Consider the following 27,592-nt stretch of genomic DNA (forward strand, 5'->3'; position numbering starts at 1 on the left):
CATCCATCCATCCATCCATCCATCCACCCATCCACCCAACCATCCATCTATCCAACCTCCCTACCATCCATCCATCCATCCATCCATCCATCCATCCATCCCTCCATCCATCCATCCATCCATCCATCCATCCACCCATCCACCCAACCATCCATCTATCCAACCACTCTACCATCCATCCATCCATCCATCCACCCAATCAACACCATTCCCTCAGGCCATCTCTGTGTGGAGTTTCCATGTTCTCCCCGTGCATGCGTGGGTTTTCTCCGGGTACTCCGGTTTCCTCCCACATTCCAAAAACATGCTAGGTTAATTAGCCACTCCAAATTGTCCATAGGTATGAACTCCATTCAAAAGTGAACGTATTGAGGATGAAGATGTCTCAAAGACTGGAAAAAAATGTCAAGAAATTTCATGCAGAGAACGATGAGGGAAATAAACGATGGCTGGATGAACCGGGGGGGGGAATCATGGATGCATGATGTTTATGAAGTCTTTAGACAAATGAGATGCCGCAGCAGCTGGCTGCACGTTTAAAGGCAGACATTAAAAATAGCGACGGTTTCTCCAAAGAATTAATGACAGACCGGAGTCGCCCATGATCACTCACTCAAGACTTCATTATTGCAATTAATGGGCCCCGCTGCTACTTGACCCGACAGTTAAAATTAGTGGCAAGAAACCTTTAAGTCAGATGGATGAAGTGCCAGGGCCGCCACGGAGAGCAAATATGTATCGAGGCCCAACATATTAGCCACGGCAGACAAATGAGCCTTCCGGCGGCATGCAGCAGCGACCTCTGTGATGGAAAATGAAAAATGTTTTCAAAAACAAAGAATCATCCACAGTATGTATTATTTACTTGAAATTTACGAGTATACAAATCAAGTTGTATGTACTCTGTAAATCCCAATAAACGCTAAAGTGTGTCACTGTACCATCAGATAATAGTCACGTCAGATAATAACATAACATAAGATTAGGCTGCACGGTGGATGAGTGGTTAGTACGCAGGCCACACCCGAGTTCGATGTCCCTCTGCTTTGAACAAGACACGTCAAAGGTGTGTTGATTGCGGAGGGAAAATATTCCATTCCAAGACTACAACAAATCAACATGGGTTGTGACTTTAGTGACATAAGGGTGTGTTCGGAATGGAATATTTTCCCTCTGCTTTAAACCAGACACGTCAAAAGCATGTTGATTGCAGAGGGAAAATATACCATTCGAGACTACAACAAATCAACATAGGTTGTGACTTTAGTGACATAGGGGTATGTTCGGAATGGAATATTTTCCCTCTGCTTTAAACCAGACACGTCGAAAGCATGTTGATTGCAGAGGGAAAATATACCATTCTAGACTACAACAAATCAACATAGGTTGTGACTTTAGTGACATAGGGGTATGTTCGGAATGGAATATTTTCCCTCTGCTTTAAACCAGACACGTCGAAAGCATGTTGATTGCAGAGGGAAAATATACCATTCTAGACCTCAACAAATCAACATAGGTTGTGACTTTAGTGACATAAGGGTATGTTCGGAATGGAATATTTTCCTTCTGCTTTGAACAAGACACTTCAAAGGCGTGTTGATTGCAGAGGGAAAATATTCCATTCCTAGACTACAACAAATCAACACGGGTTGTGATTTTAGTGACATAAGGATATGTTCGGAATGGAATATTTTCCCTCTGCTTTGAACCAGACACATCAAAGGCGTGTTGATTGCAGAAGGAAAATATTCCATTCCTACACTACAACAAATCAACACCGGTCTGACTTTGGTGACATAAGGGTGTGTTCGGAATGGAATATTTTCCCTCTGCTTTAAACCAGACACGTCAAAAGCATGTTGATTGCAGAGGGAAAATATACCATTCTAGACTACAACAAATCAACATAGGTTGTGACTTTAGTGACATAGGGGTATGTTCGGAATGGAATATTTTCCCTCTGCTTTAAACCAGACACGTCGAAAGCATGTTGATTGCAGAGGGACAATATACCATTCTAGACTACAACAAATCAACATAGGTTGTGACTTTAGTGACATAGGGGTATGTTCGGAATGGAATATTTTCCCTCTGCTTTAAACCAGACACCTCGAAAGCATGTTGATTGCAGAGGGAAAATATACCATTCTAGACTACAACAAATCAACATAGGTTGTGACTTTAGTGACATAAGGGTATGTTTGGAATGGAATATTTTCCTTCTGCTTTGAACAAGACACTTCAAAGGCGTGTTGATTGCAGGGGGAAAATATTCCATTCCTAGACTACAACAAATCAACACGGGTTGTGATTTTAGTGACATAAGGATATGTTCGGAATGGAATATTTTCCCTCTGCTTTGAACCAGACACATCAAAGGCATGTTGATTGCAGAAGGAAAATATTCCATTCCTACACTACAACAAATCAACACCGGTGTGACTTTGGTGACATAGGGGTATGTTCGGAATGGAATATTTTCCCTCTGCTTTAAACCAGACACGTGGAAAGCATGTTGATTGCAGAGGGAAAATATACCATTCTAGACTACAACAAATCAACATAGGTTGTGACTTTAGTGACATAAGGGTATGTTCGGAATGGAATATTTTCCTTCTGCTTTGAACAAGACACTTCAAAGGCGTGTTGATTGCAGAGGGAAAATATTCCATTCCTAGACTACAACAAATCAACACGGGTTGTGATTTTAGTGACATAAGGATATGTTCGGAATGGAATATTTTCCCTCTGCTGTGAACCAGACATGTCGAAGGCGTGTTGATTGCAGAGGGAAATATTCCATTCCTAGACTACAACAAATCAACATGGGTTGTGACTTTAGTGACATAAAGGTGTATTCAAAATTGAATATTTTCCCTCTGCTTTGAACCAGACACATCGAAGGCGTGTTGATTGCAGAGGTAAAATATTCCATTCCTAGACTACAACAAATCAACATGGGTTGTGACTTTAGTGACATAAGGGTGTGTTCGGAATGGAATATTTTCCCTCTGCTTTGAACAAGACACTTCAAAGGCGTGTTGATTGCAGAGGGAAAATATTCCATTCCTAGACTACAACAAATCAACACGGGTTGTGATTTTAGTGACATAAGGATATGTTCGGAATGGAATATTTTCCCTCTGCTTTGAACCAGACACATCAAAGGCGTGTTGATTGCAGAAGGAAAATATTCCATTCCTACACTACAACAAATCAACACCGGTGTGACTTTGGTGACATAAGGGTGTGTTCGGAATGGAATGTTTTCCCTCTGCTTTGAACCAGACACATCGAAGGCGTGTTGATTGCAGAGGGAAAATATTCCATTCCTAGACTACAACAAATCAACATGGGTTGTGATTTTAGTGACATAAGGATATGTTCGGAATGGAATATTTTCCCTCTGCTTTGAACCAGACACATCGAAGGCGTGTTGATTGCAGAGATAAAATATTCCATTCCTAGACTACAATAAATCAACACGGGTTGTGACTTTAGTGACATAAGGGTGTGTTCGGAATGGAATATTTTCCCTCTGCTGTAAACCAGACATGTCGAAGGCATGTTGATTGCAGAGGGAAATATTCCATTCCTAGACTACAACAAATCAACATGGGTTGTGACTTCGGTGACATAAGATTGTTTTCGGAAAGGAATATTTTCCCTCTGCAATCAACAGCATTCCCTCAGCCCATCTCTTTGTGGCGTTCGCATGTTCTCCCTGTGCATGCGTGGGTTTTCTCCGGGTACTTCGGTTTCCTCCCACATTCCAAAAACATGCTAGGTTAATTAGCGACTCTAAATTGTCCATAGGTATGAATGTGATCCATTTTGTCCTCATACGGGCCATCGGAATGCCGGAGTCCTTTTGTGTCCACCTGTCACAGGCAACACGCTTTTCTTTCCGCACAGCCAGTAAGCAGCCAGTAAGCAGTCAGTTAGGATGGCTGATCATGAACCGGCGGCATTAAAGACGTTAAAATGGATGCCCAGACTCTCACCTCGTGACTCACCGCTGTGAATGATGGCGCTGGTCTGTGTCTGAGTTTAAATGCAAGAAGGTCATTTGTTAAGCCGGAGTAACTTGGCACCTTTTACCTCGGACATTTTGCTCTTTTATACATTTATTGTAATTTCATATTTTCAACTTTTCCATTGACAATGAATGGGCAACCTATTTGGCACCTCCGACTGAAAACCATTTTCCATATTCCTTTACTGTAACATTCTGCTTGCTCTACCAGGTGACATGGCTCAGGTTCTTTCCCAACCCAGTGGTTGCTGGTTCGAGGGTGTGTTCGGAATGGAATATTTTCCCTCTGCAATCAACACCATTCCCTCAGGCCATCTCTGTGTGGCGTTTCCATGTTCTCCCCATGCATGTGTGGGTTTTTTCTGGGTACTCCGGTTTCCTCCCACATTCCAAAAACATGTACGTGGTACCAAACGTGGTAGATCGGTTTTCTCCTATCCTGATGGTTGCTGGTTCAAATCTTCAGTCCTTGTGTAATATTGTACAATTCAACAATCATTTATTTAATGACATTTAATACATTCCTCAACTGCTTTTTCTTAAAAATTCCCACATTTTTTAGAATTCATTATTTTTTGTGAAAATTGCCACATGGAAAAGGAATGGCGAATTTCAATGCCCCCCCCTGTGGTGGAAATGGCTGAAATGGCTTCATCTTAATTGCGACTGGTGTTGATTGCAGAGGTAAAATATTCCATTCCTAGGCTACAACAAATCAACATGGGTTGTGACTTTAGTGACATAAGGGTGTGTTCGGAATGGAATATTTTCCCTCTGCTTTGAACCAGACACGTCAAAAGCGTGTTGATTGCAGAGGGAAAAGTATTCCATTCCTAGACAACAACAAATCAACGCTGGTTGTGACTTTAGTGACATAAGGGTGTGTTCGGAATGGAATATGTTCCCTCTGCTTTGAACCAGACACGTCGAAAGCGTGTTCATTGCAGAGGGAAAAGTATTCCATTCCTAGACTACAACAAATCAACATGGGTTGTGACTTTAGTGATATAAGAGTGTGTTCGGAATGGAATATTTTCCCTCTGATTTGAACAAGACACGTCAAAGGTGTGTTGATTGCAGAGGGAAAATATTCCATTCCTAGACTACAACAAATCAACACGGGTTGTAACTTTAGTGACATAAGGGCGTGTTCGGAATGGAATATTTTCCCTCTGCTTTGAACAAGACACGTCAAAAGCGTGTTTATTTCAGAGGGAAAATATTTCATTCCTAGACTACAACAAATCAACACGAGTTGTGACTTTAGTAACATATGGGCGTGTTTGGAATGGAATATTTTCCCTCTGCTTTGAACCAGACACGTCGAAAGCGCGTTGATTGCAGAGGGAAAATATTTCATTCCTAGACTACAACAAATCAACACGAGTTGTGACTTTAGTGACATATGGGCGTGTTTGGAATGGAATATTTTCCCTCTGCTTTGAACCAGACACGTCGAAAGCGCGTTGATTGCAGAGGGAAAATATTCCATTCCGAACACACCCTTATTTCACTAAAGTCACAACCCGTGTTGATTTGTTGTAGTCTAGGAATGGAATATTTTCCATCTTGTGGTGGAAATGACTGAAATGGCTTAATTGCGATTCTGTCGATATCAAGCAATCTGGATTGTTCAGGAAGCTAAATAGCTAGTCGCAGGGAAACACCGCCCCCCAGCGTTTGGGTAGAGAATTACAAAACAAGGCTCGGCTTAATTTCAATAAACATTTTTCACACTACGAAACCAAATCTCACATATTTGAAGGTATTTTCCCTAAAAAAGGTAAAACAATTGGTAACTAATTCCATTTGTGAAGGAGTACATTGGGAATGTACCTTCAGTAGTAACTACGAGTAAGTACTAAGTAGTAAGTACAACTAATGTGCCCACACGGGTGACTAGAACGCTCTGATTGATGGACTTGTCAGAAAAGCTCACTGGTGCCTTTCCTTAAAACCTGCACCCGCCTTTTCGCTCCAAAGGGTCCAACTCGTTTATTCTAATGATGCGCACGTCCTTGCGCGCCACCCCGTCTCCTCGCTGCTCTTCTCGGTGCAAATTAACAACAAAGTCCATTTTTTCGCCCCCCCCCCCCCCAACCTCTTGCCTTCAATTCTGGCAAGGATGCCGCCCGGTTGCAGCTGCTGGTTGGTTCGTCACTGTTGAACCTGTGCCAGATCTAATTCTGTTATCTCTCGCTTCGCCGTTTACGCAAATTAATTTGCACAATTAGCCCTTTGCTGCTCTTTCATGAATAATGCACAAGAGATTGGCAACAACGGAATCACTTTGCAATACATAAAAATAAAAAAATTGCCTTTATATTTGGCAAAAATAATGTAATGCAAACAAATAATCCCATTGAATTATTGGTAATGGTAATGGTAATGGTATTTTTATTTACATCCGGTTACAATGGAATATCACATAATCATAATCAATTCCCAGTTCCACATGTCCAAAAGGAGTAGGAAGAAGCAAAGCTTATTAAATCCTACCCCTCCATCTGGTACTTTTACAATCACTAACTGTTACATTTGTTCACTTCCTGCTTTCCTAGCATTATTATTATTATTATTTTTTACACATACAGAAGTATAAGGTGATGTAACCACAAAGTGACTCAATGGTAACCATAACAACCATCAAAATATAGATATATAATAACATACTGAAATGCTATGCTAACGCTAACGTAGTCCTAGCATATAAGTGTTTCGAATGTAGTTCTTTTTTTTAGCTAATTTTTTTAGCTAATTAGTTATTTTTAGCTTTATGCATTATTTTAGCTGTTTGAAGATTGAGAATTAAGGCTGCACGGTGGTCGAGTGGTAATCTTGTAGACTTCACAGCAAGGAAACCCGAGTTCAGTCCCACCCTCGGACATCTCTGTGTGGAGTTTGCATGTTCTCCCCGTGCATGCGTGGGTTTTCTCCGGGTACTCCGGTTTCCTCCCACATTCCAAAAACATGCTAGGTTAATTAGCCACTCCAAATTGTCCATAGGTATGAATGTGAGTGTGAATGGTTGTTTGTCTATATGTGCCCTGTGATTGGCTGGCCACCAGTCCAGGGTGTACCCCGCCTCTCGCCCCAAGACAGCTGGGATAGCAGCACCCCGCAAGGATTTTTTATTTTTTTACTAATTATTGTAGTATACATTTAGATGTATTATTTGCACATTTTTCTCACAAAACAAATACAAACAATATATACTAACATAAAATCATTTAAATGTAATTATACTTAACATATACTTACATATATATACCTGATGATTATATTCTTTTACAATTTATATGATTCAATATGAATATTTTTTTAATTTATAAAAATATAATACATTAAATGTATGACAAAAATAAATGTATCATTATTTTTAATAATTAGTAAACATAATAGGATGGTAATGGCGAATCTATATTAATGAATGAAAGTTTAATATGATATGTAAATATGATAAAAATGTCATTATTATATATTTATATATATATATAATTTTATTATAATATTATTATTATTATACAATTATTCATTCATAATGGGTATATATGATGAATTAATATAATTATGTATTATTTTATAGTAATTTATATATAATTATGTAGTAATTCTCATAATTTAAATTTTATTATAATTACATAAATGTAATTTTAAAAATGGTAATAAATATTGGATTATTATGATTATGATGATAATTTTTATTATTATTATTCGTAGTGGTGAATATACATTATTAAATATGGATAATAATTATGTCAATTCAATTTCAGCCCAGTCATTATTTATTATAATAATATAATTTTAATCAAAATATAATTACCATTATAAGTAAATATTGTTATTTTTAATGATTATCATATATGGTGTATTAAGATATTTATATAATTCACAGTAGAGTATTATTTCCATAATTTTTAAAGCCCATGAAAACAAGCGAGGTCCCAGCGGCGACCAGCAGGGGGCGACTTCCCTCCACCACACCAGCGTGTTGCCGTCCGTCCAGGCCTCGTCTTGACAAAAAGCCAATAGTGTCTCATTAATGGCGTCTTTCAATCCTTCACCTTTAATGAGCTGATTGCTAATGGCTTGTAGTTTTTGGGCGGTAACCGAGTCAGCCCGACGTGAGGGTGGAGCGTCGGCGGCGGATGAAGAAACATCCTCTGGTCCGCTTTAAAAAGTGTCCATTAAGCAGCAATAAGTGGGATCCATACGATCTGCCTAATAATGACATGTAATTTAGTGACAGTTATGTGTCCTTACACAAATATATGGAGGTGGCCTCTCCCCTGTAAGTGCCCGCTAACTCAATTGTGATGGCGGATTTCTTCAGCTCTGGGTTTCACGTCCATTAGGAGCGCAGTGACGCTCACCGAGGAACGTAATGGCGTTCTGTGAGCCTGTCTCTCCCCCCCGACTTGTTAATTGTGTCTTCAATTACACAAATTGTGCATAAGTTTTTTCCAGGTTGCTTAGGTTAATGGCGCTGTTGGAGGGAGAGTGTTCCGAAAGTGAGGCTTGGATTACAGGAATGGCGGCATTTTAGCGTTGGAAAGTACGCTTTGCGATCTTGGAGTTTTTGTATCACCGGCTTTGTCTTTTGGCTTCATGGTGCTGTCACGCCAGCCCCCCAAATTAAAATATTCCATTCCTAGACTACAACAAATCAATGCAGGTTGTGACTTTAGTGACATAAGGGTGTGCTTTGAACAAGACACGTCAAAGGCGTGTTGATTGCAGAGGGAAAATATTCCATTCCAAACACACCCTCATGTCACTAAAGTCACAACCTGTGTTGATTTGTTGTAGTCTAGGAATGGAATATTTTCCCTCTGCAATCAGCACGCCTTCAACGTGTCTTGTTCAAAGCAGAGGGAAAATATTGCATTCCGAACACACCCTTATGTCATTAAAGTCACAACCCGTCTTGATTTGTTGTAATCTAGTCGTAATGTCCTAGACCTTTGATGTGTCTTGTTCAAAGCAGAAGGAAAATATTCCATTCCGAACACACCCTTATGTCATTAAAGTCACAACCCGTCTTGATTTGTTGTACTCTAGTCGTAATGTTTTAGACCTTTGATGTGTCTTGTTCAAAGCAGAAGGAAAATATTCCATTCCGAACACACCCTTATGTCATTAAAGTCACAACCCGTCTTGATTTGTTGTAGTCTAGTCGTAATGTCCTAGACCTTTGATGTGTCTTGTTCAAAGCAGAGGGAAAATATTCCATTCCGAACACACCCTTATGTCATTAAAGTCACAACCCGTCTTGATTTGTTGTACTCTAGTCGTAATGTCCTAGACCTTTGATGTGTCTTGTTCAAAGCAGAAGGAAAATATTCCATTCCGAACACACCCTTATGTCATTAAAGTCACAACCCGTCTTGATTTGTTGTAATCTAGTCGTAATGTCCTAGACCTTTGATGTGTCTTGTTCAAAGCAGAAGGAAAATATTCCATTCCGAACACACCCTTATGTCATTAAAGTCACAACCCGTCTTGATTTGTTGTACTCTAGTCGTAATGTCCTAGACCTTTGATGTGTCTTGTTCAAAGCAGAAGGAAAATATTCCATTCCGAACACACCCTTATGTCATTAAAGTCACAACCCGTCTTGATTTGTTGTAGTCTAGTCGTAATGTCCTAGACCTTTGATGTGTCTTGTTCAAAGCAGAGGGAAAATATTCCATTCCGAACACACCCTTATGTCATTAAAGTCACAACCCGTCTTGATTTGTTGTACTCTAGTCGTAATGTCCTAGACCTTTGATGTGTCTTGTTCAAAGCAGAAGGAAAATATTCCATTCCGAACACACCCTTATGTCATTAAAGTCACAACCCGTCTTGATTTGTTGTAGTCTAGTCGTAATGTCCTAGACCTTTGATGTGTCTTGTTCAAAGCAGAGGGAAAATATTCCATTCCGAACACACCCTTATGTCATTAAAGTCACAACCCGTCTTGATCTGTTGTAGTCTAGTCGTAATGTCCTAGACCTTTGATGTGTCTTGTTCAAAGCAGAGGGAAAATATTCCATTCCGAACACACCCTTATGTCATTAAAGTCACAACCCGTCTTGATTTGTTGTAGTCTAGTCGTAATGTCCTAGATCTTTGATGTGTCTTGTCCAAAGCAGAGGGAAAATATTACATTCCGAACACACCCTTATGTCATTAAAGTCACAACCTGTCTTGATTTGTTGTAGTCTAGTCGTAATGTCCTAGACCTTTGATGTGTCTTGTTCAAAGCAGAAGGAAAATATTCCATTCCGAACACACTCTTATGTCATTAAAGTCACAACCCGTCTTGATTTGTTGTACTCTAGTCGTAATGTCCTAGACCTTTGATGTGTCTTGTTCAAAGCAGAAGGAAAATATTCCATTCCGAACACACCCTTATGTCATTAAAGTCACAACCCGTGTTGATTTGTTGTAGTCGAGAAATGGAATATTTTCCCTCTGCAATCAAAACACATTTGACGTGTCTTGTTCAAAGCAGAGGGAAGATATTCCATTCCGAACACACCCTCATGTCACTAAAGTCACAACCCGTGTTGATTTGTTGTAATCTAGAAAGGGAATATTTTCCCTCTGCAATCAACACGCCTTTTACGTGTCTTGTTCAAAGCAGAGGGAAAATATTCCATTCCAAACGCATCCTTATGTCTCTCGGCTCGCAAAAGACCCCCCGACTTGTTAATTGTGTCTTCAATTACACAAATTGTGCATAAGTTTTCCAGGTTGCTTAGGTTAATGGCGGCATTTTAGCGTTGGAAAGTACGCTTTGCGATCTCGGAGTTTTTGCATCACCGGCTTTGTCTTTTGGCTTCATGGCGCTGTCACGACCGCTAGCCCCGAAAGCGAATCCGAGGCGCCGTCCTTTAAACAGGACCGAGCGATGAACACGCGTACCCCCCCCAGCCCCCTAGCATCAAATGGCCGGTGACAGTGATGCATGGTCTTCCCGATGAGCTCTGAAAAACTGATGGATCTGTGACGGCGCCAGCGCTTACATAAACTAATGCATGTAATTACATTTTCCATTCCCACTCTATTGTGTGGCATCTTATTACAATGTCATTAGAGCAAATGGGCTGCAAAAATCATATAGTTTGCTGTTTAGTTTCTTTTTTTTCGCCTCCTTGCGGCAATGTTTCCCGCCAAGGAAGTTGTCTTTGATAGTCACCTCAGTCCAGGGGTATCCAAACTTTTCCTAGCCAGGACCACATCGGGAAAAATGAAAGGACTTTGATATTTTCTAAAGATAAACACATGTAGATATGCTAAGATACACATACATCCATGTATGTGTATCTGTGTATGTGTATGTGTATGTGAATGTTTTCTCTCTGCTTTGAGAGCAGCAGAGGGAAAATATTTTATTCCGAACACACCCTTATGTCACTAAAGTCACAACCCGTGTTGATTTGTTGTAGTCTAGGAATGTCACTAAAGTCACAACCCGTCTTGATTTGTTGTAGTTTAGTCATAATGCCGTAGACCTTTGACATGTCTTGTTCAAAGCAGAAGGAAAATATTCCATTCCGAACGCACCCTTATGTCACTAAAGTCACAATCCATGTTGATTTGTTGTTGTCTAGGAATGGAATATTTTCTTTCTTCAATCAAGACGCCTTCGACATGTCTTGTTCAAGGCAGAGGGAAAATATTCCATTCCGAACACACCATTATGTCACTAAAGTCACAACCCGTCTTGATTTGTTGTAGTCTAGTTGTAATGTCCTAGACCTTTGATGTGTCATGTTCAAAGCAGAAGGAAAATATTCCATTCTGAACACACCCTTATGTCACTAAAGTCACAACCCGTGTTGATTTGTTGTAGTCTAGGAATGGAATATTTTCCCTCTGCACTCAACACGCCTTTGATGTGTCTTGTTCAAAGCAGATGGAAAATATTCCATTCCGAACACACCCTTATGTCACTAAAGTTACAACCCGTGTTGATTTGTTGTAGTCTAGGAATGGAATATTTTCCCTCTACAATCAACACGCCTTCGACATGTCTTGTTCAAAGTAGAGAGAACATATTCCATTCTGAACATACCCGTAAGTCACTAAAGCCACACCCCGTGTTGATTTGTTGTAGTCTAGGAATGGAATATTTTCCCTCTGCAATCAACACGCGTTTGATGTGTCTTGTTCAAAGCAGAAGGAAAATATTCCATTCCGAACACACCCTTATGTCACTAAAGTCACAACCCGTGTTGATTTGTTGCAGTCTAGGAATGGAATATTTTCCCTCTGCAATCAACACGCCTTCGACGTGTCTTGTTCAAAGCAGAGGGAAAACATTCCATTCTGAACACACCCTTATGTCACTAAGGTCACAACCCGTCTTGATTTGTTGTAGTCTAGTTGTAATGTACTAGACCTTTGATGTGTCTTGTTTAAAGCAGAAGGAAAATATTCCATTCCAAACACACCTTTATGTCACTAAAGTCACAACCCGTGTTGATTTGTTGTAATCTAGAAATTGAATATTTTCCCTCTGCAATCAACACGCCTCTGACGTGTCTTCTTCAACGCAGAAGGAAAATATTCCATTCCAAACACACCCTTTTGTCATTAAAGTCACAACCCGTCTTGATTTGTTGTAGTCTAGTTGTAATGTCCTAGACCTTTGACGTGTCTTGTTCAAAGCAGAGGGAAAATATTCCATTCCGAACACACCCTTATGTCACTAAAGTCACAACCCGTGTTGATGTGTTGTAATCTAGAAATTGAATATTTTCCCTCTGCAATCAACACGCCTTCAATATGTCTGTTCAAAGCAGATGGAAAATATTCCATTCCGAACACACCCTTATGTCACTCAAATCACAACCTGTGTTGATTTGTTGGAGTCTAGGAATGGAATATTTTCCTTCTGCAATCAACATGCCTTTGACGTGTCTTGTTCAAAGCAGTAGGAAAATATTCCATTCCGAACACACATCATAAGCCGTGTTGTTTTGTTGTTACGTAAGGTTTAAAAACATGAGATAATGTCACACGTTTCTCCGGCCGGAGTTTTCCCGGAAGCTTACCTTTTCAGAAGGAAAACATACGACATGGAACATGTTCACATGCCGCCGCAATGTGTCCGCATGCTTGTTCGCCCTCGACTTTTGTCTGTATGCTGAGACATGCGCGTCGGTGCTCGGAATTTAGCGCGGCGGTCGTGCGTGCCGTGTATTTATATGCGCATACCGCTCCCCGAACGGCGGCGTCGGCAGGGGCGCGTGCGGCGTTGTCGCACGTCGGGAGCTCATTAGGTGAGCGCCAGGGGAGCAAGTGCGGGACAAAAAGAGACCCCACCCCCACCGAGCGGCTCTCCCCGGGCCGTCGTGCCGCCTGACCGGGCCCTCAGACTCAGCCCTTGATGCGTACGCGTGGCGCTGAAGATATGCTGTCACACGGCGGGGCTGACGGCCACACTTCACGCCGCTGTCACATGTGGCGCAACTTTGGCAATGACGATGCAAATGAGGATTATTTTTCAACACCAGACGCTTATTTTTCACCACAAGTTATCGTGTCATAAATAAAGATGTGGCAATAGTTTGCAGCAAAAGGGATGAAGGCGTTTTGATGTGGACCAAGAGTCCTTCCTCTGCTTTAATATTGAATATCAGCATGTCTAAATGAGGTGGCCGCATAAACCTTTCATCATGGGGGAGGGTAATCTCTGCATTATTAGTGTCCGTAGCAATCCTCCCTCTAGCAGGATTTTCCCCCCGGACCCCGACTGAAGGATCCAAGTGAAAATCAGAGAAATCTTTTTATCATTTTTTTTTTGTTTATCCCTGTTTCACTTTTATGCTGAACTACATTTGAATCTTTGCAAATGAGGAAATTGGGTCACGGCGGAATGAGCAAACCGGCTGTGAATGGAGCCTCCGTCGTGTAAAAATGAATCAAGTCTGCTGGGATATCCAAAATGAGGATTTTTAAAACTGTAAAAAAAAAATCATAATATCATAATTTATTGAATGGAAGAATTAAATATTTTTATTTTTATATTTTTTTATTTAATTAGTATTTTTTTAATGAAATTTTAAATTAAAGTATTTTTTTTACATTTAATGAATAATAATGTGTTCTTGATTGTAGAAGGGAAAATATTCCATTCCTAGACTACAACAAATCAACACCGATTGTGACTTTAGTGACATAAGAGTGTGTTCGGAATGGAATATTTTCCATCTGCTTTGAACGAGACACATCAAAGGCGTGTTGAGTGCAGAGGGAAAATATTCCATTCCTAGACTACAACAAAGCAACACAGGTTGTGACTTTAATTTTAAAAAAAATCTGATTAATCACAACATATAAATTAATTCATCACCCAGGGCTGCATAGTGGTCGAGTGGCTAGCGCGCAGGCCTCACAGCTGCAAGACATGAGTTCAATTCCACCCTCGGCCATCCTTGTGTGGAGTTAGCATGTTCTTCTCCGGGTATTCCGGTTTCCTCCCACATTAAAAAAAAAAAACATGCTAGGTTAATTAGCGACTCCAAATTGTCCATAGGTATGAATGTGAGTGTGAATGGTTGTTTGTCTATATGTGCCCTGTGATTGGCTGGCCACCAGTCCAGGGTGTACTTCGCCTCTAGCCCGAAAACAGCTGGGATAGGCTCCAGCATAGACCCTAATGTTGTTTTGGGCAGACATCTTTTTATTAGGACAGTCAGATGATTAATCTTTTTAAAATCAGACAAAATAATTTAATTATTTATTTCTTTAATGTATTTTTTAAACACAAGTTTTTATGAATTTATTAATTTTTTTTTATTAAATAATTAAAAAAAAGTAAAAAAAAAGATTAATCATAGCTGATAAATTAATTAATAACTAATGGTTAACGGTCTCTCTGAATGTTGTTTTGGGCAGACATTAAGTTTTTATTTTTACTAGAGCTGTCAATAATTAATTTTTAATTATTTAATATATTATTATAACTTTATTTCAATAAATAATAAAAAACGGTATTTCAATGTTTATTGAAGAATAATTTAATAAAAAAAGAGTTACATTTAGTATGTTTCAGGATATGTGATATGACTAATATCTTAAATTAATATAAAATAAATGGTAAACTTTTAAAGTAACATCTGTAAGTAATTTTTAAAATTATTTTTATATTTATTAAAAATAATTGAGTAATGTAATAAAACATAAAAAAAAATCACATTAGTTACCACTTGTAAATTAATTAATCACAATCAATTAATAACAATTAATCATTTTTTCCACATTTAATTTTCACAGATTTTTGTGAAGAGCAAGATGACCGTCAAGATGGGAGGAAGTGTTGTTCGGAGGAAGGCCGGAAAGACGTTTTTTCCATTTGGAGAAAAGCGCTGCTCCTGATGTTTTAAGGTAGGAATGACGAAAGATCAAAAAATACGGGCTTGGTAATGATGCAAAAAAATATTACGGTAACGACCGATAGCTTTGTCGGGAGGCTCCTCGTTAGCCGCGAGCACATTTGAGAGATCAGTGGGGCTGATGGGAGACGTTTTGCGGCGGTCCAGCTGAAGTGCATCCAACTCCCGGTTTCTAGGCAACGATTTCTTAAAGTTACTGTGGAAACCGGCAAAACGGCAGACGGCTTCCTGTGTCGGTTTGCGTCACCACGGCTGGGATCGGCGTGTTTGTCGGAGTAGCGACCTTGGAAAAATGAAAAAGGGTGATACTGCCGAGCGGAAGTGGGAACCCACCCTCTCTCTCTCTCTCTCTCTTTTTCTCTCTCTCTCTCTCTGCGTTTGACAAATGAGACTTTCATTGGATAATTATCGTTTTCGGGATCGCAAACGTGTGAACGGGATTTGTCACTGTCACGTTGTGTGTTTAAGGGCATATTAATCAAGTGATTAATTGCCAGATATTACCCGGTGGATGTGACCGCTGTTCCCGTTCTCGTGCCGTTCCCATTGTTTTAGTCGTCATCGTTTGATGGCTGCACTTTGGTGTTTGTTTGCCCGCTGCACAGATTCCACAGCCGTGTCTAAGGGCCACTTGACACTTTGCAAAATGAGCAAGCGTCTCTTGTCTTTTTTTTCCCTCCCTTCTTTTCAATTAGTTTGACTTGTTTGATGAAACCATTGTCATCGTCATATGTTTGTGCCAATGTAACATGTGCATGCAAAAAATATCAAATTAAATAAAATATATGTAACATATAAATTCAATAAAATTAAATATATCTATATCAATTGTTCCAGTGAAACATATTTATTATACTATATATATAAAATTAAATAAAATATATCTATATCAATTGTTCCAGTGAAACATATTTATTATACTATATTTATTATGCACCTTAATACAGTAATTTAAAATGCTAAAAAAAATTCTATTGCATTATACACATTTATACAATTTACCTTAATTCTGCTATACTATAATTTAAAATAAGAAAAATCTATATTATGATTTAAAATGCAAAAAAAATAATTTCACATATAATGCAGCTTAATAGTACTATGCTGTCATTTAAAATGCAGAAAATACTGCACCTAAATACAACAGTACTATAATTAAAAATGCTAACAAATATAATTATTATATATATAATTATTATTAATAATAATACAATTATAATATTTATATTTAATAATTAATACATTTAATATTTAATTTATATTTAATAATTCTAAGTATAATATAACACATACATATAATGCACTATAATTCCTGTTAGATACTTTCTAGTGGAACTTAATATTCTTACGCTATAATTTGAAATATAGGAAATTCCTCTTCCATACATTATAGTACACTTTAATACAATACTATCATTTTAAATGATAAAAAATATAATTCTGTTACTTATAACACTTCATTATACCACTATTGCGTAATCATGTTACACCTTAATACTACTATACTATCATTTTAAATGCAAAAAATATGTTATATACTGTATAATGCAACTACTGTAGTATGAAAAAAAAAGTGCTTGTCAATTATTTTCTGTCATGCCCCCCCCCCCCGCGGGGGTGAGAAATACGATTGAGAAAATGTTTATTTACTTATAAATGGAGAATTGTGCAGCACGTATGCATATTTAAGAGTCAAATTGTATGTTGATTTTGGTCTTAAAAGTCCTCCCTGCCTCTCACCGCCCCCCTGACAGTTCACAGTTCACCCCCCCCAGGAGGGGGGCGCTCTACTATTTGAGAATCTCTGCACTATTCTATGATTTAAAATGCAAAATGCACCTTAATACATCTATACTATCATTTAAATTATTAAAAATGACCTTACATACAAAATCTTTATACTACTTTTGAAAAATATAATGCAAATTAATATCACTATATTTTCATTTAAATGCTAAAAAAAATATATTACTATATTTTAATATACAATGCTCAAAAACAACACATATAACATACATTAATACTAATGTATTATAATTTAAAATGCAGAAAAAAATGCATACATACATAAATTATACTGCACCTTAATATTACCATACTAATTTTTTTTTTTACATACATCTTAATATTGCAATACTATACACTTACTACATACCTTTAGTATGAAAGTGCCACTAGAGGGAGCTAAGATATTGTGTGATGGAATACACATACACACACACACACACACACACACACACACACAGGCTTGTGTTTGTGTCCCTACTTCAAAAAGAAAAGAAAAGAAATTGAGCCTAATTGGGCCTTTTTGGTCTCCTCCAACTCTGCGACACTTCCCTCAACCTCCATCGGTGGGTGCGTGCTTTAATTTTGACAAATGTGATGTTTCCGTTAAATAGTTAATGGCGGTACAGGACGGTGCACGGCGCACATCAAAGGGCATACATTAATACGCACCGCTCGTGTTATTTCTTGTTCTGTTTAGTCTCCCGGGGAGAGAAATACCACTCTGTTTTTACTTCCTCTTGCCCTTAATAAAGCCTGATGTTGCTTTTCCTAAAGGTAAAGCACCTCCACGCGCAAATGAGGGCAGGGGTGGGGGGGGTAGGGATGGTGGGGGGGTTTCTGGATTTGCAAACGAGGGGGCCGGATGATCTGAGAACGTTAAGAGGCGCGCTTTGAAGAAAATTCCATCAAAAGGAAAACAATAAGTGAGACGGGGGAGCGCCGAGCGAGCCGCGTTAAATACCTTGTGTGGTTCGGGAACCCTTGAAATCTCAATTGGCGCCATTAACTGGCATCTGGAGAACAATGATTGGGATTGTTGGGAGCTTTTCGAAAAGGCTTTAAATGGCGTCCTCTGCGTGTGAGGCTGCGCACCTTGCGCTTTCCCAGTGTTCCCAGTGTTCCCAGTGTGCCTGTTATGCTCTTGGACTGGCTCCCAATGAATCTCCAGGTAAGAAAATAGTAAAAGAAATGCCCTGTCGGTGGCAGGAAATGAGAATAATGCTGGTGTAATGGTACAGCTGCTACTGGGACAGATTCAATTCCTGGTTTCAGTTGGAAGTTCAGTCTGTACAGTACAGATAAATGAATACAGGAAATGTCCCGTCGGTGGCAGGAAATGAGAATAATGCTGGCGTAATGGTACAGCTGCTACTGGTACAGATTCAATTCCTGGTTTCAGTTGGAAGTTCAGTCTGTACAGTACAGATAAATGAATACAGGAAATGTCCTGTCGGTGGCAGGAAATGAGAATAATGGTGGTGTAATGGTACAGCTGCTACTGGTACAGATTCAATTCCTGGTTTCAGTTGGAAGTTCAGTCTGTACAGTACAGATAAATGAATACAGGAAATGTCCTGTCGGTGGCAGGAAATGAGAATAATGGTGGTGTAATGGTACAGCTGCTACTGGTACAGATTCAATTCCTGGTTTCAGTTGGAAGTTCAGTCTGTACAGTACAGATAAATGAATACAGGAAATGTCCTGTCGGTGGCAGGAAATGAGAATAATGGTGGCGTAATGGTACAGCTGCTACTGGTACAGATTCAATTCCTGGTTTCATTTGGAAGTTCAGTCTGTACAGTACAGATAAATGAATACAGGAAATGTCCTGTCGGTGGCAGGAAATGAGAATAATGCTGGTGTAATGGTACAGCTGCTACTGGTACAGATTCAATTCCTGGTTTCAGTTGGAAGTTCAGTCTGTACAGTACAGATAAATGAATACAGGAAATGTCCCGTCGGTGGCAGGAAATGAGAATAATGGTGGCATAATGGTACAGCTGCTACTGGTACAGATTCAATTCCTGGTTTCAGTTGGAAGTTCAGTCTGTACAGTACAGATAAATGAATACAGGAAATGTCCTGTCGGTGGCAGGAAATGAGAATAATGGTGGTGTAATGGTACAGCTGCTACTGGTACAGATTCCATTCCTGGTTTGAATACTAATAATAGGGCCAATATATTACTATATTTTAATAAACAATGCTCAAAAACAGGAAATGTCCTGTCAGAGGCAGGAAATGAGAATAATGGTGGTGTAATGGTACAGCTGCTACTGATACAGATTCCATTTCTATGTTTGAATACTAATAATAGGGCCAATATATTACTATATTTTAATATACAATGCTAAAAAAACAGGAAATGCCCTGTCTGTGCCAGGAAATGAGAATAATGGTGGTGTAATGGTACAGCTGCTACTGGTACAGATTCCATTCCTGGTTTGAATACTAATAATAGGGCCAATATATTACTATATTTCAATATACAATGCTAAAAAACAGGAAATGCCCTGTCGGTGGCAGGAAATGAGAATAATGGTGGTGTAATGGTACAGCTGCTACTGGTACAGATTCCGTTCCTGGTTTCAGTTGGAAGTTCAGTCTGTACAGTACAGATAAATGAATACAGGAAATGTCCTGTCGGTGGCAGGAAATGAGAATAATGGTGGTGTAATGGTACAGCTGCTACTGGTGCAGATTCAATTCCTGGTTTCAGTTGGAAGTTCAGTCTGTACAGTACAGATAAATGAATACAGGAAATGTCCTGTCGGTGGCAGGAAATGAGAATAATGGTGGCGTAATGGTACAGCTGCTACTGGTACAGATTCAATTCCTGGTTTCAGTTGGAAGTTCAGTCTGTACAGTACAGATAAATGAATACAGGAAATGTCCTGTCGGTGGCAGGAAATGAGAATAATGGTGGTATAATGGTACAGCTGCTACTGGTACAGATTCCATTCCTGGTTTGAATACTAATAATATGGGCCAATATATTACTATATTTTAATGTACAATGCTAAAAAACAGGAAATGTCCTGTCGGTGGCAGGAAATGAGAAAAATGGTGGTGTAATGGTACAGCTGCTACTGGTACAGATTCAATTCCTGGTTTCAGTTGGAAGTTCAGTCTGTACAGTACAGATAAATGAATACTAATCATAGGGCCAAATCCCACGGCTATATTTTGGTACGTACCAAGAGTGAAAATTATCTACAGTAATCCCTCCTTTATCACGCTTCATCGCTTCCAGACCTGACAGTGATAAGTGAATTTCATCTCAGTTGGATTCCATTCATTTATAACTTGTTTGTGTTGATTGCAGAGGGAAAATATTCCATTCCGAACACACCCTTATGTCACTAAAGTCACAACCCGTGCTGATTTGTTGTAGTCTAGGAATGGAATATTTTCCCTCTGCAAACTTGTAGAAGGTGGCAGAAGGTGGAATTGAACTCGGGTCTTTGAGCTGTGAAGCCTGCACGCTAACCACTCGGCCACCGTGCAGCCTACCAAAGACATAATAATACAAATTTGCTTAATGTGCATATTTTGGATTATTAATGTGCTGCATTCAGCCATGAAACAGTGATGATGGATTCATATATTTTGGAAAAAATTAAAAAAATGCTGCTCAGGGCCCCCAGTTGGGCGGCACATGCATTTGTCTGTTTTTGAGGTGCTTCCTGTCCATACCAGGAAATGCCGGGAAGCGCCGGCGACGTCTTTGTCGCTGACATGTTCTCCAACCTGCTGTGACACAAATAGACTCGCTGTCACAAGACGTACGCTCGGCGATACGTGAGGGGCGGCAAAGGGGGCGGGGGGCACGAGATCATTATGTGGCGACAAATTATCCAAACAAGTTGCCCGGCCGGGGCCTCTTCCTCCCGAGGTCGGGGTCGTTACCCTTCAGGTGACATCACCAACCGTCTCTTAACCAGGTGACACCCGCCCACCGCCCGCCCCCCATACAGCCCCCGCCTGCGACCTCTCCATCCTCTTCATGACACACACGAGCTTAGCGCGCCAATTACGTTTGGCATTTTGGCTGTGAAGTCACGGGTCGCGCCGGAGCGCCGCAGGCCGTTAAGCGTCAGCTCCCGCGCTCAGGCGACGTTGACGGGAGCAGAAAGGGGCCAGGTGGAGGTGGAGCTGCCAGCGCCGATTTGTCGGCCTTTCACTCAGATCCACTTTGGTGGAAGTGTCCACTTAGTCATACGCACAAGTGCCGTCATTTGTCTCCTCCATGCTGTCCAAACACGAGAAGGTCGTCTCGGTGACTTCCTTTATTGCTTGTCAAGGTGGATCACCTTCAGGAACGTGAATCCCGGTGGCGACCTTCTTGGCTGCTCGCTTTGGCGTCCTTTCGGCGAGGCCGGCGCATCTGCTGGATGTGATGCTGTGATGTCTTGCGGTCTTTCAATGGCGCTGATTCGCTCCATCGCAGGTTTAATCACGAGTATATTCAGGAACTTATTCAATCCCGGACAGTTTTCCAAAGGCAGCCTCTTCCGTGGCGGCCATTTTGGAACATTTATAAAAAAATAAACATATTTTGGCTTGAATTTTTCAACTCTATGCTACTGAAATGACATTATTTTTCTTTGTAACATAAGGAGGTTATTGCTGTAAAATTAAAATTTTTGCGTCATTGGACTGCAACATTTTCTCAAAAATTTAAATTTAAAAAATTTAAAATAAAAAAAAAAAATTACAGGCTTTTTTCAATTATTACTGTTGTTTTTTTCCAACTATTTTAACTTTGTTCCTGTTAATGTTCTTATTGTAATTATATCTTTATTCCCGTAATATTTTGCCTTTATTCCCGTATCACTACAAGTTTTTTTTGTTTCTCGTACTTTGGGACTCGTCACCATATTACGATGTTATTCTTTTTTTTCATTAGAACACAAACTTTTTCTCTAAATATTTTGACTTTATTCTCATACAATTACAGGCTTTTTTCAATTACTACTGTTTTTCAATTACTACTGTATTTTTTCAAACTATTTTAACTATTTTAACTGTTAATGTTCTTCTTGTAATTACGTATATCTTTATTCCCGTAATATTTTGCCTTTATTCCCGTATCATTACAAGTTATTCCGCAACCTGACTTTTTAATGTTTTGTTATTTTCTCGTACTTTGGGACTTAAAAAACTCCCAACAAAATATTTTTTTAATTGAAAATTTCAGGTTTATTGTTTTAAAATGACATTTTTTTTGTCACCATATTACGATGTTATTCTCTTAAAATTATAATCTTTTTTCTCATTAGAATACGAGCTTTTTCTCTAAATATTTTGACTTTATTCTCATAAAATTACAGGCTTTTTTCAATTACTACTGTTGTATTTTTTCCAACAATTTTAACTTTTTAACTATTTTTATGTTCTTCTTGTAATTATATCTTTATTCCCGTAATATTTTGCCTTTATTCCCGTATCATTACAAGTTTTTTCGCAACCTGACTTTTTCATGAAAAAACCCCAACAAAATATTTTTAAAATTGAAAATTTCAGGTTTCAGGTTTAAAATGACATTTTTTTCCTCACCATATTATAATGTTATTCTCTTAAAATTCTATTTTTTTTCTCATTAGAATACAAGCTTTTTCTCTAAATATTTTGACTTTATTCTCATACAATTACAGGCTTTTTTCAATTACTATTGTTCTATTTTTTCAAACTATTTTAACTATTTTAACTGTTAATGTTCTTTTTGTAATTATATCTTTATTCCCGTAATATTTTGCCTTTATTCCCGTATCACTACAAGTTTTTTTGTTTCTCGTACTTTGGGACTCGTCACCATATTACGATGTTATTATCTTTTTTTTCATTAGAACACAAACTTTTTCTCTAAATATTTTGACTTTATTCTCATACAATTACAGGCTTTTTTCAATTACTACTGTTTTTCAATTACTACTGTATTTTTTCAAACTATTTTAACTATTTTAACTGTTAATGTTCTTCTTGTAATTACGTATATCTTTATTCCCGTAATATTTTGCCTTTATTCCCGTATCATTACAAGTTATTCCGCAACCTGACTTTTTAATGTTTTGTTATTTTCTCGTACTTTGGGACTTAAAAAACTCCCAACAAAATCTTTTTTTAATTGAAAATTTCAGGTTTATTGTTTTAAAATGACATTTTTTTGTCACCATATTACGATTCTCTTAAAATTATAATCTTTTTTCTCATTAGAATACGAGCTTTTTCTCTAAATATTTTGACTTTATTCTCATAAAATTACAGGCTTTTTTCAATTACTACTGTTGTATTTTTTCCAACAATTTTAACTTTTTAACTATTTTTATGTTCTTCTTGTAATTATATCTTTATTCCCGTAATATTTTGCCTTTATTCCCGTATCATTACAAGTTTTTTCGCAACCTGACTTTTTCATGAAAAACCCCCAACAAAATATTTTTAAAATTGAAAATTTCAGGTTTCAGGTTTAAAATGACATTTTTTTCCTCACCATATTATAATGTTATTCTCTTAAAATTCTATTTTTTTTCTCATTAGAATACAAGCTTTTTCTCTAAATATTTTGACTTTATTCTCATACAATTACAGGCTTTTTTCAATTACTATTGTTGTATTTTTTCAAACTATTTTAACTATTTTAACTGTTAATGTTCTTTTTGTAATTATATCTTTATTCCCGTAATATTTTGCCTTTATTCCCGTATCATTACAAGTTATTCCGCAACCTGACTTTTTAATGTTTTGTTATTTTCTCGTACTTTGGGACTTAAAAAATCCCCAACAAAATATTTTTTTAATTGAAAATTTCAGATTTATTGTTTTAAAATGACATTTTTTTGATGATGTTATTCTCTTTGTTTTTTTTCCAACTATTTTAACTTTGTTTCTGTTAATGTTCTTATTGTAATTATATCTTTATTCCCGTAATATTTTGCCTTTATTCCCGCATCATTACAAGTTTTTCCGCAACTTGATTTTCCAAAATGACCACTTTTTAATGTTTTTTTAGTTTCTCGTACTTTGGGACTTTAAAACCCGCCAACAAAATATTTTTTTAATTGAAAATTTCCGGTTTATTATTTTAAAATTAATTTTTTTTCCTCACCATATTACGATGTTATTCTCTTAAAATTATAATATTTTTTCTCATTAGAATACAAGCTTTTTCTCTTAATATTTTCACTTCATTCTTGTAAAAACAAGGAGGTTATTGCTGTAAAATTAAAACTTTTTTGTCATTGGACTATGACCATTTTGTCTAAATATTTTGACTTTATTCTTATGAAATTATTATTTTTTTTATTTCTACTGATGTTTTTTTTTAATTTTCCAACTATTTTAACTTTGTTCATGTTAATGTTCTTATTGTGATTATATATTTATTCCTGTAATATTTTGCCTTTATTCCCGTATCACTACAAGTTTTTTTAGTTTCTCGTACTTTGGGACTTTAAAAACCCCAACAAAATATTTTTTTAATTGAAAATTTCAGGTTTATTGTTTTAAAATTACATTTTTTTCCTCACCATATTACGATGTTATTCTCTTAAAATTATAATATATTATAATATTAATATTTTGACTTAATTCTTGTAAAATTACAGCTTTTTTAAATCAATTTCTGATGTTTTTTTACTTTTCCAACTATTTTAACTTTCTTTTCATATTATTATGACTTTATTTCCATAATGTTATAACATTTTAGTCAATATAATTTTCCAAAAATTACACAATATTACAAGTTTATGCTACTTTTATGCTTGATTTTTTAATGTTTTTTTTAAGTTTTCTTGTTAAATTCTATTTTTAGAACGTGCTGTTCTGACCCCCTTGTTTTTGTCGAACATGTTTTTCGATGATTGCTGATCTTTTTTAAGCTATCAAGGCCCTCGATTACACGTGACGGATGTTCAAGCCTTGGCGGAGGTCCGACATGCTGAGTTGCAGCGAAACCGAGGGTGTTTCCTGCCGCAGCTTTCATTTCCAATCACAACTCTTAAAGCGACACCGCCGCCGCCGCCGCCACCGCCACGACCTTCCCTGCCTCTCCTGGCTCTTGATTTCCCCAAAGTGCTGCGTTTTATGTGTGCTTTACTTTGGAAGGAGAACGCCGACGGGGTCAGGAGGAGCAGAGACGAGCACCCGAGACGTGGGAGAGTGAAATGAGGTGGCTGTTTATTCTCCTCACCAGAGTTACATACCTTTTTTTTTTTTTTTTTTTTTCCCGCGAGTGGCTTTTGGCGGGCGTCCTGAAACAACAGCAGAGGCCATGTATACAAATGACATGTCTTGCATGGACGGGGGGGGGGGCTGGATGGGAGCATGGCAGAGTACGATTCCCACAAAAAATAATAGCAATATATCAAATGATCTTCTTTTCTTTCTAACACCCCCTTTTGGAATTTTTTTTTTTTTTTTTTTTTTCCCCGCATGTCCGTTTTTCCCCATCTTTGTGCGAAGGGTTCATCTGGAGGCTGCACCAGATTATTCAAACTAAGCGCTCACGTTTTATTTTACAGAGGAAGCCATCAGTGACGTTGATAGATTGCAGCGAGGAAGAAGTGTCCTAATTGAAATGAATATCACAATCTCACCCCCCCACCCCCCCCGACCCCCCCGCGTGTATTTTTCCTGTCTGCCCTCAAAAGCAGACAAATAACCGCAGACACACTTTACGCCGCAATCATAACAACAAAAGCTCTTCATTCTTAGCATTGTTTGCTCATACTGTATATTATACTTCTTGTTAGCTCCGCCCCCTAACATTAAACACGTCATATCATTGGCTGATATTTACTTAACCCCGCGGGTGTCCAAACTTTACCCAGCAAACGACCACGCATATGAAAGAATGCGACTTTGCCACGTTGATATTATGGAAGTCAACCGGAGCTACTATTTGGCTTGGGTTTGGGTATTTCCAAGGGACCTCAAACGTCTCATAAAAACACATTATTCTGCTTTGATCTTAATTCACGTGCTGAAAACTACATCAAAATTTTGACCGCTGCCCCTTCTTTGTCACGCAATCGACAATTCCACGTTACCGCTAATGGTTAGCATGTTAGCATTTTGCTTCTTTTATTTTTTTTTCATTTTACTCTATAAAATGCATGGCATGATGTAGGAATGCTTCAGAACAGTCTTGGCACATTTGATGCTTGCATGCTAACTGTTAGCATGTTAGCATGTTAGCATTTTAGCTAATCTCACATCTAAATCTAATACAGAAATGGAATGTTGAAGGGATGTTGTAGGACACCCTTGGCACTTTCTGTACAGAGTGCTATCTTCCTAGGTGTTAGCATGCTAACTGTTAGCATGTTAGCATTTTAGGTAATTTTCTCACGCCTAAATCTAATACAGACATGGGGACAGCCTTGGCACTTTCTCTATAGAGTGCTATCTTCCTAAATGTTAGCATGCTAACTGTTAGCATTTTAGCTAATTTTCTCATGCCTAAATCTAATTCAGACATGGCATGTTGCAAGGATGTTGTAGGAAAGCCTTGGCACTTTCTCGATAGAGGGCTATCTTCCTTGGTGTTAGTATGCTAACTGTTAGCATGTTAGCATGTTAGCATTTTAGCTAATTTTCTCATGCCTAAATCTAATTCAGACATGGCATGTTGCAGGGATGTTGCAGGACAGCCTTGGCACTTTCTCTAGAGAGTGCTATCTTGCTAGGTGTTAGCATGTTAGCATTTTAGCTAATTTTCTCATGCCCAAGTTTAAGACAGACATGGAATGTTGCAGGTATGTTTTAGGACAGCCTTGGCACTTTCTCTATAGAGTGCTATCTTGCTAGGTGTTAGCATGCTAACTGTTAGCATGTTAGCATTTTCCTAGGTGTTAGCATGCTAACTGTTAGCATGTTAGCATTTTAGCTAATTTTCTCACGCCTAAATCTAATACAGACATGGCATGTTGCAGGGATGTTGTAGGACAGCCTTGGCCCTTTCTTTATAGAGTGCTATCTTCCTAGGTGTTAGCATGCTAACTGTTAGCATGTTAGCATTTTAGCTAATTTCCTCACGCCTAAATCTAATACAGACATGGCATGTTGCAGGGATGTTGTAGGACAGTCTTGGCACTTTCTCTAGAGAGTGCTATCTTGCTAGGTGTTAGCATGCTAACTGTTAGCATTTTAGCTAATTTCCTCACACCTAAATCTAATACAGACATGGCATGTTGCAGGGATGTTGCAGGGATGTTGTAGGACAGCCTTGACACTATCTCGATAGAGTGCTATCTTGCTAGGTGTTAGCATGTTAGCATTTTAGCTAATTTTTTCACGCCGAAGTTCAATACAGACATGCATGTTGCAGGGATGTTGTAGGACAGCCTTGGCACTTTCTCTATAGAGTGCTACCTTC

At 38.3% G+C, this 27,592-nt stretch overlaps 1 long non-coding RNA gene across 2 annotated transcripts in view; it reads left to right on the top strand.

Annotated features, from left to right (window-relative positions):
* The window catches only part of LOC131104614 (uncharacterized), a 201,613-nt gene that overhangs the window by 41,613 nt on the left and 132,408 nt on the right, over positions 1 to 27,592 (top strand). For both annotated transcript variants that reach the window (XR_013629892.1, XR_013629893.1), the window contains exon 2: positions 15,308 to 15,418. This is a non-coding gene — a long non-coding RNA (uncharacterized LOC131104614). The remainder of the gene's footprint in view (positions 1 to 15,307; positions 15,419 to 27,592) is intronic.

This window comes from Doryrhamphus excisus, linkage group LG15, assembly GCF_037039965.1.
Source record: "Doryrhamphus excisus strain RoL-2023G ecotype Guam linkage group LG15, RoL_Dexc_Guam_v1.1, whole genome shotgun sequence".
Taxonomy (NCBI): Eukaryota; Metazoa; Chordata; class Actinopteri; order Syngnathiformes; family Syngnathidae; genus Doryrhamphus; species Doryrhamphus excisus.